This window comes from Perissodus microlepis, chromosome 9 (assembly GCF_051167445.1).
Source record: "Perissodus microlepis isolate ML-2025 ecotype Zambia chromosome 9, ASM5116744v1, whole genome shotgun sequence".
Classification (NCBI taxonomy): Eukaryota; Metazoa; Chordata; class Actinopteri; order Cichliformes; family Cichlidae; genus Perissodus; species Perissodus microlepis.
Genome location: NC_140469.1, coordinates 26,564,244 through 26,582,534, shown reverse-complemented (window position 1 = coordinate 26,582,534; position 18,291 = coordinate 26,564,244). Strand labels below are relative to the sequence as shown.

Genomic DNA, 18,291 nt, shown 5'->3' with positions numbered 1-18,291 from the left:
ATAATCGAGCCTGTCAGGAAGCCCATCGGCTAGTCTGCCTACTCATGGCAGCAGCGGCGTTTTTCAGGGCATCTAGGTTCAAGACGTCCTGTTTGTTTAGTAATGGAGATAAATATGAAAGAGCTAATAAAAACCTAAATTACTATCAGATAACACCAGTGGTTTTGAGATTTACTTCTGGTGAAAGCATTCACACTCATAATACACTTTTCTATTTGCAGGAATGCAAATTGAAAGACTACTAGTGGAATCAGAAAACCTACGGAACTAAAATTCTTGGCCATTTCCCTTTGATTCCACCATATATGCAGATATTCATTCATAGAGATGCTTTTTTTTTAGAATTATTTTGGGGATTTTAGGATAGTAAAGAGGATAGACAGTGGGCAGAAGGTAAGGGTGATGACAAACCTAAACTCTGGCAGTGAGAACTTTGACCCTTTAGTGAGCTGTAGGTCTGCTATAATGACATGCTCTAGTCTGGACTGTTTTTTCTGTAGTATAAAGATTACAAAGATTACTTTTTTCTCTCTTGGCTCTTGACGGAGGCGGTCGCACTTTTCTCCGTCTCCCTCTCCCTTATCTTTCCTGCTTGGCTTCTCATGTCTTTTGTATAGTCTCGCTTATTCTCTAACCCTCAAAGAGTTTCTCAGTCTTGTTCTCTAAAACCTAAAGAAGAATTATGGATTTGATCAACTGGTCTCATAACGGAATTGACACCTTCCTGGGCTTGGGAGAGCCCGATTGTCCTGCGGAGACGTTTGCTGCCGGATACTCGATGGTCGGTTGCGTCATGTGTCTGGCAACACTCTCGATGGAAGACATTGAACGACATCTACCAATTCGGAACCACGATAACAGAGTTTTGGCTGATTGGAGCTGGCTCGGACCTGGCTTAGAACAAGAAGCGGCTACAGCTGTTCAAAATCCCATAAGGCTGGCTGACATGATAAACGATTGGCAGGGCTGTGAGCACTCAGACTGTGTTTTGAAAGCAATATGGATAAGATTTTGGAGAAGCTCATGGCTCTGCAATATGGATAACATCTTGGAGAAGAACAACGGGAATTGAGAGACTTGGTGACCAGTGATGGACATTTGTCCAACTGTAAAAATTGGATAAAGTTGTTTGCACTAAACCCATGCGGCTATCCCACTGGCACCAGCTGAAGGCCTGCCAAGGTCGAAGCTGGCTGGAACAACAAAATTCTCCATGATAACAGGATTGTTGTCAGAACTCTTTGTCCCTCCTTCAAGGCCATCTGCGTTGATCGAAGATTGTTGACTTGTGCTTAACCGGGTGAAGGGACACTTTCTCTCGGTTGATGTGGTGAGGTGTTTTTTTCTGTTCTCAAATTGATCTCCCTGTTGGAGCTCAGTCTGGGCGGAGTTTGTTTTCTCCTCGTCTTTCTTCATGTTGTGCATTTTCCATTGTTATACCTCTCTGACCTGTCTTCCCCATGTGACGTTTGTGTAATGTATGTATGGTCGGAAGGGTAAGATGGCACCGGCAAGGCTGGCAGCCTTAACCCAATTTCCCTCAGGATGAATAAAGTATTATCAATCAATCAATCAATCAATCAATCAAAGACCCTGTCCTAGGATTTTATCTTGGGTTTCTTTCACTCCTTTGTTTTCTTGGGTAGTTACCATACTTGTTATATCCTACTTTAAAGGATTGCTTCCTAGCTGACTTCACCACAAGGTTTTGTCTTGTTCTGTGTGTAATCCCCAGTTCATCCTCAGGGTTTATGTAGTGCTGTCTTCTCTTTGTCACAACGTCTGCTCCTGGTCAAATTCCCTTGTGGCGTTTGAATTCCCTTATTGGACTCTGACGCACTGGACTTATTTAAACGTAATTTTCTGTTGCACATTCTGCAAATAAAAGTTGAGTCTTTGCTGAATTCCAGTGTTTTCACCTTGCTGCAGTGACAATGAAATTACATGCAGGTGTAGTTCCAGGAGTAAAAGGACAGAAGTAGTTAGGTTTTTAATCTATTTGGTGTTCAGAATTGTCTGATATGTTGTAAGAGATGTGAGCTGGCAATGGATAGTGCATTGAATTTTGTCCTAATTTAATAAGTGCTTTGTGAAGATGATTTATAGGAGTTCAGTAACACTGTCCTTCCAAATCCAATTGCAAATGAACACCTTTGACAGACAGTGACAGTAATAGATGATGGACCTTCCATCAAAGCCAAGTGGTCTCCTACGAAGCAGAAAAACATGCGTTGTGTCTTTGTTGTCCCCTTTGTGTCTTTTGTTACTTCAACAACCACTGCAGATATTCGACTCTGTCCAGTAATCAATTAGATTATCTCTGCTTTCAGAGCAGCTCTGTCGTCAAGAAATATTTTAAGCAGAAAAACAAACTCAAGTTTGCTCATAGGTTCAATTCCCTCTACAGCCAGCATACGTCCATCAACAACCATATGTGCTTTCAAAGTGTCCTTGAGCGAGACGCCAAATCCCAAACTGCTCAGTCATGCAATATAAATCACTGTGAGCTCCAAAGGATTTCATTATCTCCATCCCTGATATTATGAAGCTTAAAACAAAAGAAGAACACAAAAGAATGTGTGTTTCTTGTTTCAAAGGGGCACTGGGCTATTTTTTTTAAGTCAAGTGGATATGAGGACAGCTGAACCTTGCGTAGCAGTCTTCAGTCCCGGAGCACGCCAGACTAAGCTTTGTGCCGTAATGCAAGGCGACACGCCAGCGGAGATGAGAGGAAAAACAATTGACAGAGCTTTTGTTACATCTTTAATTACAGGCTTTGTGTTTGTCTTGTTCAAATGAGGGGCCGTGGGGAGAGGGAGCTCTCTCAGTCTGATCTGCTCTAGTGTCTGTGAAATAAATGGCCAGACCTCCCATCTCCTCGGGACTTATGGACCTCTAATAAAACATGTGGCTGGAGAGAAGGTGCTGTATATCAGAGCAAGCACATTCTGCAACTCATCTGCTTCGGTGCATTTTGCATGTATCTGCCAACCTTCGCAAGAAGAGAGTGTGGATGTCTTCGAAGATGAGGCCCGCACGGAGAATCCACGAGGCGTGAAGTGTACCTGGGAAGCTGGGGAGGAAAAGGCATGCAACTGAGTCCCCTGTATATGCAGCGAGTTCTGGGATATGCCTGCTGGGACAGGTATGGGATCTGGGTTGCTGCCGCCAGTTAGATCCAAGGCTGTGTCAAAGCAGATGATCCGCGGCTAATATGCAGCTGTCTGACCCTATTACCTTTAGTGGCAGGGCCAGGCTGCTGCCGCCCAGAACTCCTCCAGTCCTTCAGAAGAAATTTAGTCTGGCTTTTAAACATGCCTCCATGCATTCTGTACAAGTATTTGTATCTGCATTGAGGGTTTAAAGTGGACTGCAGCGATCCAGAACATCACCTTCAGTTAATGAGTAATTAAATCTGATAGACAGTTTAATACAAAACATTGTCAAGCGAGCCATGGAGGAAATAATGTCACCCCAGGCCCTACCTGCACACTCTGCACATCATTTTTTAACTTCTCATCCCTGTCATGTGTCAGCAGACGCAAATATAACGAAAGTTGTGGTCACAGAACCTCAGAATCTAGCAGCTCAGCACACAACAAAGACACAGTTGCTGTATTTTCCAAGGAGAACTAAAGGTTAATAGGGGTCGGGTTACTTTAACTCGCAGCAAACTTTTAAGCGTTTTTTGACTAGATAGGCCTGCACATGCAGATTTTATGTCCCGCTAATTTAGTGCTTTAAATGCATTTTAGTATGGGTGCTGAGTAACAAGAGTAGCTTCTGGAAGGGCTCTGTTAGGGGACATTAATTTGAATTTAAGCTGGCGATGTTCTTTAGTAACGCTTGCCAAGATCCACCTTTATACTAGTTTTTACCGGGAACTGCAGGGGCTGGAAACTAGATGTGATTGCTCATGTAACACCTGCATACATCATGCAGTATATATTGTAGAATGCAGTTGTCTAAATCCACAAGGATTAGTAAACCCCAGAGCAGCAGCAGAAACAGCACAGGTCAGCCTGCCAACAAAGAAAATCGGCTGGAGCTAACAGTGGAAATTATCTTGCTTATTTGTAATTTAATTTTCAATTCAATTTTATTTATATAGCACCAAATCACAACAACATGTGCCTTAAGGGACTTTATATTGTCAGGTAAAGACCCGACAATAATACAGAGGAAACCTCAACAATCATATGAGCCCCTACGAGCACGGGGGTACAAACAGTGGGAAAGGCAACAGTGGGGAAAGAAGAAAAAACTCCCTCCATTTTTAAGTTCCCAATTCTCTCTCAACTTTAACTTCTACTTGCTCCAAAAAATCTCTTTTGTTTAATTTGTTTGGGTTACATACATAAGAAAATGTGGTCTCGATCTGCATTTACACTCAAAGCTTTGAAGCTGTTCGTTCATTCCAGACTAACTTGGGTTGGTAACCCTCTAATATAATTACTTCCAGGTCATATGTCAATCAATGGCATCCTGTGTGCCAAGACTTTGCAGAACATATTCCAAAAGCCAAATAAGTCTCCTTTTAGATATCATACAGTTGTGATTATAGTTGGATACTGAACTCGAAAATCCATGATAACTTCACTAACTCTTCCTAAGCAAAACCGAGCATTCAACTACACCCAAAGAAAATAAGTCAAGTCACAGGAGATGGACAAAAAGTTGAAAAACTCAAAAAAACCCAAAAAACAAAAAACAAACGGAAGTGCAAAAAAAGAAGACAAAGAAAGTAACAAAGATATGGAATAACACAAACATTAAAGAAGAAACCAGGAGCATGAGACTTTCCAAGTTCATTTTTGTAAATGAAAAACTACTAATAAGGTAACATCAGTGAGATTCAACAACTATGCCTATTGCTAAAGTGACTGCTAGCAAACTTGCATCCAAACAGATTGAAGATATTTGAGCATTTATCAGCTAAAGAGAGAGATATCCCCCTTAGGAGTTCTATAATCTGATAGTGATAAAAGAAGAGTGAATGTTGGACTCAAACACGACTCCTTACGAATGAACGATAATGGGGCCCATTCTGCGCTTGATATGTAATCAACCCACTATTAGCCGACGTGTTCACCTGTACTGTAAGATCAACTTTCAGGTTTAAAGTGCAGTATCAGCTGACATATTTAAGCAGATCTCCGTGTCAAAAATCAAGTTTAGAGAGCATCAACCTTGGGTCAGAGGGTATTCCATTACTGAAAAACATTGCGCACGGAGTGGGAGTAATGGGCAGTTAATGAGAGAACCAGCACCTCGTCTTTGCCCCTGGGGCCTTGTAGCAGATTAATGCAGCCATGCTAGATGCTATAACTAACTAATGAGCACCTTTTAAAAATACATTTATCTGCTTTGTATTGTGGCTGATGCAAAACCTTGCAAACTTTAAACCTTTAAAACTCCATACAACTCAAAATGAACTGAGACTAGACTTCTCCCTAATAATCTACAACCAAGAACTTTAGCTACATATTTAATCCCCTTTTTTCAAGTGCAATTTCAGTCATGTTTTTTGTAGTAAATTAAAGAAACACACACACACATTTCTTCAGAGAAATGTATGTTCCTTGACCAGTTGGAGAGTAGTTTCTGAATCATGTTGGCAGTTCCAATACTAAAGTAGCTGGTTTGTTTCCATGGGAGCAATCCCATAAAAGGTTCCTTCAGTTCTGGAGAAGAAAGAAAGACTTCCAAGTCCAGTTGTCTTCAACTGAAGTGCTAAACATTATCACGACCTGGATAACCTACATAGATACTCTGTAGTTTGCCCTGTGTCTCATCAGCTCTGTCTCTATATAGTCTTACGTCTTCCCTCATCAGTTGTCAGATAATCTGTTTGCCTTCTATGTTTCCATCTATTACTGCTTGTGCTTATTGTTTTTTGGTCACTGTGTAATTGTATGCATATGGATCGACCATAAACAGTTCGCCTTCTAGTTTACGACTTACTTTTTTCACAAAGGTGATGGAGAGTACAAAGTTAGATTAGATTTTTCGGGAGGTGGAGTTGACATCTCAGTCCTTGTGGAACCTGCGTGAAGCATGATGACCTGACTGTTTTGGTGCCTTCTGTTTTGTCTCCACAAAAGACCTCAAGGACAGTCCAGCTGCTTACTGATAAAAGCTAACTGTGGCTCCTTGTCAGGTGTTGGGTAGACAGACAACTCACAGAAGCGCCGTGTTTGTCCTCAGCTGTCCACTCCTTGATTTCGAGTATTTAAATAATGAATAGCATCTGTATTTTATGCCACTATAAACTTATAGATGATAGACAGGGTACACCTGGTCTCACTGCTATTCCCAGTTATTATAAATCCTTTTTCTCTAAAAGACAGAACGTGGGAGAAAATATCTCAATAAAAAGAGAACTAAGAAAGAAAAGGCTGTTCATGAAGGTTTATAAGCTGCTGGTAAACCATCTTGAATTGGTCTTATATGTCTGCAGGTGTTCACAGTCAACTCAATAATGGGAAATAAACAGGGTGAAGTAAACTGGACTTTAACCTAAGTCACCATCTATGATTATCCTAAACCTAGACCTATGCTATCAGAATATCATTTTAGGGTTCTGACTAGAACTGTGGTCATCAGCACATCATCATAAGACATCATCAGATTAACAAGCACACATCACAGGACACCCTCTATCATTAAAATCTTGCTCTAGTCCCCTGAAGAACCCTTGAGCAGGGAAAAAAAATCTCTGGCGAGTAGCTCCTAAGTGAACAAACAAAGCACGACGATGCAGAAATGAGGACCTCGAGAGCAGGCGCGTGAATATTCTTTGAAGTACCAGTTTTTTCTGTTGCCACAGTGATTCATCTTTTCCTCGCTTTTCCATTGGGTGTCTGTCTCACCTACCCTCCTAACTACTAGATCTCGTTATGTTGGCTTTTCACTGAGTCACACTGAAAACTGGCTTCATCAAAAGAAGCACTGTCAGAAGTCCTGTCCTCAGTCCCCGTCAAACTCTCACCCTGCCTGATGGAACACAAGGTTTCTCTGCAGAGATCTTGTTACAGGAGTTATGACCCATTCATAAAAGCCTGTGCTCTGATGTGCTTCTCAGGTAGATTTTCTCCTGTTCGTGACAGATAAGCACATTTCTGTAACCACATATTGAGCTCTGAGTCAGAGATATGTCCAAGTGTTGCCACACTAGTGACTGCAAAGTTATATTTTAGGATACTTTTTGAAATTTAGAAAAGAGTTGCTTTGGATTGCTACTAGCTTTCGTTCCTATGGATAAATTTTAACTTTGGATCCTTACACCTGTATTTAACTCCAGTGGTTTTAGTTGCTTCATATCACTTTTATCCTTCCATTTCTGTGTTTAACTGTGTTTGCATCACCGATATAATTACTCATGCTTCATTTGTGTATTTTATTCCACGTCCACTTTTTGCACTATGTATTAGAGCTATAAAGCTTTCTGCAGAACACGTAGCTTTAAGCAAAGTTTGTTATTGACTGGCAACATCCCTCCATTTTTGTCATGTCATGAGGCCGGCAATTCAAGCAAAGATACCCAGACTTCCTTCTCCCTAGCCAGCTCCAGCAGCTCTTGTGGGAGGACACTTAGGTGTTCCAGCTGTAGAGGCATAATCTTGAGGACCTCCTCAAAACACCTCACTTAGGAGGCAATAAGTAAGTCACTTCAACTTGCTGTTTTTAATGTTTAAAAGTTGTGACTTTATCTTACTGAACAATCACCTTGTCTCTAAGGGGGAGCTCAGGCACCCTCCAGTTGCTTCTATTGTGATTCTTTCGAAACTACCAACAGCTTGTCATTGGCTGAGGTTGAACCACAGCAAACCTTCCCTGGAAAATATCCACCAGCCTGGGTTCATCTCAAACCCAAGGGCCTGTGCTGTCTTCCCTCTTTTTCCCCGCTTTCTGATCTAGTCACTGCTGCGCTATCAAAAAAAGGCAAAAAGAACCCAAAAATATACTTAAAAAAAAAAAATAGTACTTAAAGCTTTAGAGTGTCTAAAACCTAATTTAAACAATTATGCAAAAAGTACCCTTTCTTCAAAAGTCATCTATAAATAGAAAAAAAAAAAAAATTATGAAATATTCCCCACTACGCACCAAGAGGGAGGGAAGTGCCAGGAATATCAGCTAGGGCTCTTAGGAGAGTGAAAAGGAGAGTGAGCAGTAGTGACGGTAAAAATGATCGAAACTAAGTCTTTTTGTTTTGTTGTTTTTTATAAGAACTATGTGCTTTTTGATTACACAGTAGTTTAGAATAAAAGTGTCATAATGTTAATGATGTAGCTGCCTGATCTTTGTTCATGTGTGGGCGTAATCTCAAGAAAACTAAAGATGAAGATTGGATTTTTATGTAGAACCCAATCCTGTTTGTCATTCACTAGTCGTAAGATCATTGTACAATCCACGATTTAGTCTGCGCTTGATTATGGTAATATTGTTTATATTCGTGCTTCTATATCCACCTTGAAGCCTTTTGATTCTGTGCATCACAGTGCATTACGATTCATCACTGGCGATTCTTTTCTTAGTCACCTTTGCATCTTATATGAATAAGAAGGATGGTTCCGCCTAGTAACTTGAAAAGAGCAGCATTGTATGATGCTTATTTTCAAGGCTTCGCTGCAAAGATTCCCTGCTTACCTCCACTCCTTGCTTGAATTTAAATACAGTACTTACTATGTCAGTTTGTAGGACATTTTAACATTAGCTGTACCTCTTGTTCATGCTGAAATGGGAAAAACTGGATTTAAATAATGTGCTGCCTATAAATGAAACAGCTGTGATGCTGTATTCTTTGACTTCACTGGAACATTTTAAAGGTTGCATTAGTTCATCTGCAGCTATTCAAACATTTGTGTGTATATGTGTCCTTTTGTTATGTAGCTGTTTGTCACAATTTTTGTATATGTGTATTTGTATAGGTGTCTTTTAAGTTCTTGATCTCCATGATTAACTTAGTACTTGTTTAACTTAGTACTAAGTACTGACTTGGGGCGATTGTGGCTCAAGAGTTGGCAGTTCGTCTTGTGTTGTGGAAGGTTGCCAGTTCGAGCCCCGGCTCGGACAGTCTCAGTTGTTGTGTCGTTGGGCAAGACACTTCACCCGTTGCCTACTGCTGGTGGTCAGATGGCCTGATGGCGCCAGTGTCCGGCAGCCTCGCCTCTGTCAGTGCGCCCCAGGGCAGCTGTGGCTACAATGTAGCTTGTGTGAATGTGTTTGTGTATGGGTGGATGACTGAATGTAGTGTAAAGCGCTTTGGGGTCCTTAGGGACTAAGTAAAGCACTATATAAATACAGGCCATTTACCATTTTAAATAAAGGAGTTAATGATAATAATATTAATAATAATATACGGCTTGCTGGTCCACATGTTTTTAATTGTTAATACATATTGTTATAGCATTGTGTAAAGTTGCATGTGCTAGCCCAGGTGGGATTTTCAGGTGGCATGTCCAGGCTCTGAATGTCCAAAGGAATGGCACCAACATGGGTTTTAACCTGGCTCCGGTGGATACCAGTGGAGGATCTGGAGGATCTCCATCACCTCTTGCTTTTCATTAACAAATAACAGCTCCTCTATCAACTTCAATGGCCCTGTCAGTCCCACCAGTTTTGCTCTGAAGTGTAAGAAAACTCACAGAAGGCTGAAGTTGTGAGATCTAATCAGGGAAGAGCAACATAAGTGAAAACAACATAAGTGAAAACAGATGTGTGGGTGTAATGTGGTTAATCATAAATTCATTTTTCATTTAACGAGAACTTTGGTGAGAATTAATTAGTCGGATGATTAAAAAAAAGCTTCTCTGGCTCTCACACTATTAATACCGCCTAAAGTTTACTCTGAAGAATTAGTGACAAACACAGAGTAACTTATTTTACGAGCCCGGTGAATATTAAACAAATGCCAGGGAGCCACTATTAAAAGCAGTAGGCACTCAATTCGAGTCCAGCTGGTAAAATCTCAGTTGGGAGCTGCTGATAAGCAACAACCACGGAGGTCCACTTTGAGTAAGGCTTTTCATCTTTGCTATCACTGCTGCTCTATAGGAGAGAACAGTGTTTCAAAAAATCATCAAAACCTGTATTTCTACTATATTATTGCTCATATAGACCTATGCAGAAAGTCTCTAAGTGAGTAATCTTGCAGTAAATTTAGGAAAGGCCAGGAAAAGATGACATTAAAAGAACAAATACAGAAGTAATTCAGAGCATCTGGGCCGGGAGCATCGTTACAGGTTGATCCACACACAGTGAAGGATGTATTGGACAAATGAAAACAAGCGCCGGCAATAACAGAAGCGGGTTTTGAATTTTAGCTAAAGGTGATTGGATATTTTCTAATTCATTGGCTTTAGTATAATCTAATGTGGGCTCTGAGAGTAATAAGCAATTACCGTGTGTTTATCCCCACAACTCAGAGAGAACTAATCTGCACTCAACAGCCAGGGCCAAAAATAATGAAATTAATTACAAGCATTAAGGCTATGCAACTGCCAGAGAAAGGTAGAAATGTAATTATCCACATTGAGACAGAAGCCGCTCTGTGTTTCCCTTCTGCTCTCTGTCTCATTGTTTGTGTCTCTTTTTAACTATAATGCTTCCTCGCTTTTCTTACAGGTCTTTTTCTTGATGAGCAACATCATCCACTGGCGCACAAAAGGAAACAAAAGCTGTGTTTTGTCTTTGGAAACCATCCATATCATTATTTAAATTGTCCCTAAAACAAATTGATGGTGATTTTTGTCATGTGGCCCGCCTTATCTCCATTTATTACGGCTTCAAAATTTTCATAACAGACAAAGCAGCTTTAGAAAGTGATACAGTTTGATAGGAGCTATTTATTATGATGGCAGGACCGGCAGATATTAAGATTATAAGGGGTTTATACAAACAACAACAAACCAGCTTGTAACGGGATTATAGCGTGCCGTCCTGTATGCCAGCTACGTTACATTGGACTGCGATGCTGTAATCTGCCATCAGGTCGAAAGTAAATCTAGTGGATATCAGTTTACATGTTATTTCAGTCGCACCAAAAAAAAGAAAAATCAAACAAGCCTCACCATTAATCTGCGTCAAGTGAGTTTAAAATGATCTACGAGTCCGCTAGATATTAAGATTTAATCATTAGTGACATAAAATCAATCAACACAAGACCCAATTCAATTTTTATTAAATTTTTCTTTTTCATCTAATTGCTCTCATATCAAAGACAACATCTACAATCCCAGAGGAAAATTTGCTTTCACAAAAAAAACCCAAAATACAGATAACCACACTGTAACAAGTGAACTCAGTTCTCTTATGCTAACACGTGTGCGCGAATACAAATGAACACCATTGATTTTGTATGTTCACAGCTGTTACGATTTACAATGCCAGAGTGAGCACTTCTATGTTCTTTTTAGTCCCACATCTGCAAATTGAAGATGGCAAGGTGGATTCAGGTGGTTATCTGTGCCATTTGCTAGTACTTTAACAGGACAGAATAGCAGATTTCGTGTAATCTTGTAGGTTTTGGACATGGCTAACAAGGTTGAATTATGCTTTTATAAAGCTGCAGCAGACAGTTAGGGGCATTGGACAGAGACAAATATTTTCAAAGTCCTTGCAACTGAGCCAACAGACTGAGTGATCAGCTCTAAAGAGCAGCAGATTATAAATACATCGTTTCTGAAAATTGAGTATTTTTGTGTCTGGATTATGTGGCTTGTATTTTTCCCCCTCTTCTTGTAGATCTTGTTTCTCTGTAGGATGTAACACATAATACTAGTTTTCTAGACAAAACATTACCCATATAAAACTTTGTATTGTATTGTAGCGCATGCTTTTTGTGTCCATGTGACAATACATGTGCGATATTTTGCCTCCTTGAATTCGTTTTGTGCTAGTTTCTCTTACAGAGGCTTTTTTGTTAGTCCCTGGGCCTTGTATTAAGGTTTTCTTTTTCTGTGGGTTTTTCAAACATAAAGTATTACATGAGTGTCCTAATTAGTCAGTATTTAGTTTTCTATTAATAGAGTTGTTGTTTTTACTCACTCGTGGCTTCATATCTTCTGTATTTCATGGGTTCTTTATGGTTTATTTTCTAGTCTTGTTAAGACTTCTGTTACTGTGACTTTCAGGTAGTACTTAGTTTGCTCCCTTTTTTGTTCCATTCTGTTCCAGTCTCTGTGATTTTTGTCTTTTGGTGTCTCCTGTCTCAAGTTAATCTTGTTTCAGTTGTGTCTTACTTTCTGTTTTATTTTGTTAGCTATTGTTCTCTGTGTCTTGTGTTAAGTTTACCTTCCACCCGTCTCATTACGTTGTCTTCAGCTGTGCTTTGTATACCTTTTTTAAACACTGTCTCAGTCATTTTCAGATCATCTTGGTAAGCTGTGTCTTCCTTCTCTGTGCTCCTTGGTAATTATTCCTGATGTTCTCTGATTTTGAAATCCGCTTTTCCAAACAGTTCATGTTTCGATTGTTGCAGCTGAACTTGCAAAATTAAAGCACTTTGAAATTTCTCTTTTCTTTCCATGTTTACTGACTCTGTGTTAAAGCAACTTCTGTAACAGCATAACAAATTCATCTTAGGACACAATAAAGTACATGATATTGTATTACTTACTGAACGAGAACAGATTGTTTCATGATTTGCTGTTAGACGGGGCTGACGGGTAACAGCAGTTTTCCTTTGCATCTTTAATGTTTTTATTTAGGAATCAAATTAATTTGTTCTCAATGTTAAATTCAGAGACTGTCTGATAGCCTAATTTTCTCTGGGTTCATCAACTGCACACTAGCCCTTTCTTAACATTTGTTATTTGATTCACTGTGAGTATGAAATATTTATTTAATTAATATTGATTTGTGGAGACCTACAAAGGATCAAAACATACTGATAAGAAACTGCTGCCACTGGCAGCTAAATTATGGAAGTATGAGGACTTTAAATGTCAAACTAATGAAAGCTAAATGTTTTGTTAATAGGAGCTTGTTTGTGTCATCAGCTCATCTCTAGTAGCAACTACCCGCTGTGGTCAGGTAAGACCAGCGAGGCCAATCCCCGGAGCTTGGGGCTTGGTTGTCATGGGAGACAGGATGTAACGGCCTTGTATAACTGCGGGCAGCAATTGTGCTGAAACCTGACTCTGCCTATGAGGAGCTATTGTTCTCCTTCTTCACACCTTCCTCTTGTGGGAGACCGGTGTGCCTTGGGGAAGTGGAGTCGACTTTCACCAGTACGCCATTTCTCAGGAATATACTTCATGAAATGAACATCTACTTCCCCTCACGGATTCACTCTCACTTCTCTGATCTCTGTCTCTCGCTGTCATCTACCTTCACACACAAACTACTAATTTTCCTGGTGTATATTTCACACCAGGCTGACAAGAAGGAATCTGATGCTCTTGCTTTTATTGAAACCTGTTTTTCAGGCTCTTTTCAAGGAGGTGCGGTGCATGTTGCGGTGGACTAATCGCAGCCTACTTGACCCTGATACAGAAAGCTGGACTGGTCGAGGTGTTAATGGTCTCTCGGGCAGCTTTAGGACGACGCAGGCAGGCATACATATGCACTCGTCCCCTCTGTTAGTCATTTATCATGATCCGGGTTACTGTTAATGAATAAAGGTGTCTAAGTATGTGTTATATTAACATAGAACCCCTCCCTTTTTTATCTGCATGCACAAGCGCTGCTGACCGACTGTGTGTTTAATGGCTGTATTGTGAAACCACACAGAATCAAATGCAAGCTCTTTATTGAGTAGTGGATAAATAGGTAGAAAGGGCTTTGAAAGAAAGTAAGTGCAGTTTCCCATTAACGTGCCCGTGCGAATGCATCCCTCCAGGTTTTTGCTTTCCTCTCAGCCTCTCTCTCTCCTCTACCCTCCCTGTCCTCTGAGTGGGTGATTGAATTAATTATGTTTATCACCTTTTAGCTGATTGAAGTCTACCTTACTCTCTTTAGACAGCTTGTGTTTGTGTCTTCACGCGCTGCGCCAAATGGATCGGGCCTGTCACCCAGTGCAGACGCTGCCATCAGTGTTGTCAGAGACTTGGACTCTGAGATCTGAGCGCTGAGTCTGGGTTGTCAGTCGGTGTTTCTGCTGCTTTTGTAGTGTTTTTTCCCCTTTGTTGTCTTCTTTCTTTCATTCTCGGTAATTCATCTCCATCAAAAAACGAGTCTCAGGCCTTATCCTGTTCATTACTCACACAATGATTTTCGGAACAGTTTCAGGTTTTCTGTAGCACAGTGTGTCTGTCAAGAGAGGTGAGCTCAGGTTTCTTTCATTAGCAAGATACAATAAGACTGCTGGATTAGTTTTGCAACTAATATTCATCTTTCTTATCGAGTAATCAAAGTTTATTAGTTCTGTTAATTGCTGTTTTGTGCTATGAGATGTCAGAAAATAATTGGGTTGTCACAACTGGAAGAATTTTGAGGGTGAAACTTTGATATGATAGTTTTGGTTTTTTTTAAAACATGTGGTTAATTAGAAAGAATTCATGATTTAACCGGAGGGGGAAGCTGGCCATTTTATAACCAGGTTCGGATAACCCCTTTCTCAATAATAAATGAAATCATCATTGAGAAATGAACAAAAAAACTATAAATATATATTTATTTATTTGCATTATCTATGTCTGATATGAAGCTTGTTTTATTCGCTGTAACGTGCGACAAGTGTGACAAAAAAGGTAAAATAAATAAATAAAAGAAATCAAGAAAAATACTAAATAAATACTTTATTACAGTACTGTAAATGCAGGGAAATCTATTCAATTCCTTTTTTATGCATGCATGGCATCACCTTGCTCACACCGTGAGCTGTTGCTGTGGGCTTGTGTGTATCACTGGCACAACAGATGCTGTCACATGTCAGAGTGTGAGCATTTTAAAGTTAGGAATTGTGAAACCCATTCACTGAACAGACCCTGTATTTGAGGTGCTTAGAATTCATTATAAATGCTTTGTGACACCACTTGTAAAAACTGGCCTTTGGTTGTCCTTGATCATCCAATTCAAATATGTCTCAATACCCATTCCACATGAAAGAAAACCAGGTGCTGTTACAGTTGTGAATTTTAAAATCAACTTGCTGCTAAAGTATCAGTTGTAAACTTGTATAGCTTCACAGAGCAGAAAGAAATGTCCTCGCTTTCCCAAAACCTAAAGTGATGTATTCAAATTTCTTGTTCAACGTTATTACAAACAGTGCTGGGCAAGTTACTTTGAAAAAGTAATTAATTATAGTTACTTTTTTGAAGAACTAACTAGTAACTGAGTTAGTAACTGAGTTACAAGATTCTAAAAGTAATTACTTGATAAGTAACTATTGCGTTACTTTAAAAAAACATTTAACCCTCTGGGGTCCAGGGTATAATTGACCATTTTTAACTACTTTTGATTTTCCCTCTACATTTTACCTTTAAAAACTATTTCCTTTGCCTTGTTTGGTATCATTCTTTTCAGCACAACCTAACGTGTCTGAATTTACAGTTATGTTTTCATTTTGACATACTGTATTAACACAGTTGATCTAAAATCAGACAAAAAACATAAAATTAGAGTAGAAAAAGTTATATTTTTTACTGTAACAACCACAAACATGTTTACGTTGATTTTTTAAATAACCATTTCAAACTATTTACAGAACAATCAGCTGTTCTGTATTCAATAAGGTGCCACACAAATTATTTGTGCCACTCCAAAAAAATTATTTCTGTCCACTATAAAGGAGAACATCACAGCCTGATACCTGCAGGTCTGACAGCAGCAGGTGTATCACTCCTGTTTCTACCTGGAGACAGCAGTCGCCTCATTGTTCTGACACACAACACAAAACTATCCGCAACACTACACACTAACTACACAAGACAACACATTAACTACACACTCCAAACACGCTAAACGTCACAAATCTCTCACATCTCAAAACTCTCTCTCTCTCTCTCGCCGTCACTCCTAAAACGTCCTGTTTTTTGTTTTTTAGCTCATAAGCAGAGAGTGCTTGCCAGCTCTGTCCTTAGACAGTAAACGTGACGAAACTATTGAGGAAAAAACGCCGCGTATATATTGTTTATCATGACTCTGGTTTTACGTGGCCTATCAACACAATTTAAAAACTGGTATATATCACCTTGTTGCTTTGTCTTTAAGTGGTCATGTGATTGGCTTACCAGGACTACTTTGCTCTTCCTCAGTCAAACAGCAGCACTCATGCGATTGTTTTGCCCCCTTAGCTCCAGGTGTTGTGCTAGACAGTGATCGTGATTACCGTCCGCGGGAGCGCGCGCAGCTGCTTAAAGCTGTAGCGTCCAGATTACTTACAGCTACTTCCGTGCAACTGATATAAGATGCGGTAAACTGAACACAGCTGCAACCGTCTGTTTGTTGAAAAATAGTAACAGACCGCATTTTCTTGTTAGTAACTGTAATGGCGTTGTAACGATAGGAAAAGTAATTAGTTAGATTACTCATTACTGAAAAAAGTAATGCCATTATTCCCATCACTGATTACAAACAATATTTTTATTTAAAAAGCCCCTTAATTGGTATCTACAGATTTTCATTTAGTGATCAGTTGTTAAGGTGACTTTTTTCAGATAAATAATATTCCTTGTTCCACAAAATAAAAGTATCCCTTCCCAAGTTCTTATTTTAGGTCAACAAATAATGCTGGTCTGGTTACTATTGCACACGAACCACTCTTTTTCATCAGTTTTAGCAATTTTAACTAAGGATGTGCGCAAATATTTGACTATATGTTTAAACATTGCTGCTCTTAGTAGCTGGCATTGGAAATACTCGTCATTAAAAGTATTCTGTTTTATTACTGTACCGTGGCAGTTATCATTCGTTCACACTTAAACAAATACATTTATGGTCTCAATCATGAATTCCAAGACTTATTTAACACATCACGGTGTGCATTTTGGAAATTATTTTTCAATTTAGAGTAACACAGACAATAAAGAAGGCTGTTTTAAGGAGTGGCGACCTTACCTTATGAGTCTGCCGTGTCCCTGGTTTCAAGATGTCAAGCTCAAGATGGCGCCGTCCGAAATGTGAACCTGAACCGATAGGTGACTTCAGGGTGTCTAAAAAAAAAGGGAAAACAGCAAAGAATCACAATCAGGCATTCAGAATGAGTGAATATGAATATTTTTCATATATGAAATAATGAAAGCATATACTTTTTCAATTATTTGTTTGTCCAGATTTTGAGTCAGCAGATAAAAAAAAAAAATCTGTATTTTATATAAGACTCAGTGTGATTAAGTGTCCTAGAAAAAACATTTAAACTAAACTTAATTGATAATATTACAGTGAGCATAAGTCACAGTCATGTTAACGTATGCCTTGCTTCAGTGCTTTGTTTCATATTCATCAACATGACAAACATCCATCAGCCTCTCTCCACACGTGTTCTCCACACCGCTGTGATAAACACACGTCGAAACAGGAAGACTCCTGTGCGTCAATACGATCGATCAGCTGATGGATTACGTCGAGGGATGAATTACACACAGTTCACAATTACCGACAATTAACTAAACAGGCAGGGGATTGATCTACGAGCAGCTAACCTGGCAGGCAGGCAAGATCCTTAATTTTAGGAAGGCAAGTAAAGAAAATGTGACTGCAAAGCTTTGGGAGTGGAAAATGCGATAAGATAGGTGTAATGGGTTTGGGGGGGAGGATGATAGGGGAGCAGGAAACTACACTGGTAGCTGACACATAACGCAGTCGATGCATCCCAGATCCCAAACAACAGAACTCCTTTTGTTAGTTCTGTGCTTGGTAATGTTTGACATCAGGGTCCTGGAAGATACTGTTTACAAAAGACTGTTGGGAGCTGGTTTCAAACTTAGATATCTCTCTCTCTTTCTTTGCATGAAGCTCATAAGATTTGCCTGTTTGACGCGGCACATTGGACTTAAGCAAATAGCAGCTTTTATGTGTCCCAGTTCTGTCGTACATGCTAATTCTAAGCAATTTAACAGGCAAGTGCAGGTCAGAGGCACTGACCAGAGAGGAAACAAAAAAAAAAATCACATATGAACCAATGCACAGGTTGTCTCCCATCCAGGCATTAATGACAGCTGGTTATCTCCGTGAAAGGAGCACACTCTATCTCCTGCAGAAGGTCATTCAATGCAGTTAAAGCACTAGAAAAAGCAGCAACAAGGCCTTAAGGACAATTTTGCTTTGCCATGCAGTTTAACTGATCTTCTCTTAGATTTCTGGTAAACTAATTGCCAAAATATAAACAATGCAACATAACTATCCAAT

At 39.6% G+C, this 18,291-nt stretch overlaps 1 protein-coding gene across 2 annotated transcripts in view; it reads right to left on the bottom strand.

Moving 5' to 3' along the window:
- LOC146380607 (cadherin-20-like) overlaps positions 1–18,291 on the bottom strand; it is a 99,891-nt gene that overhangs the window by 45,186 nt on the left and 36,414 nt on the right. For both annotated transcript variants that reach the window (XM_084939802.1, XM_084939803.1), the window contains exon 2: positions 17,002–17,096. The gene's annotated coding sequence lies outside the window, so the exon portion shown is untranslated. The remainder of the gene's footprint in view (positions 1–17,001; positions 17,097–18,291) is intronic.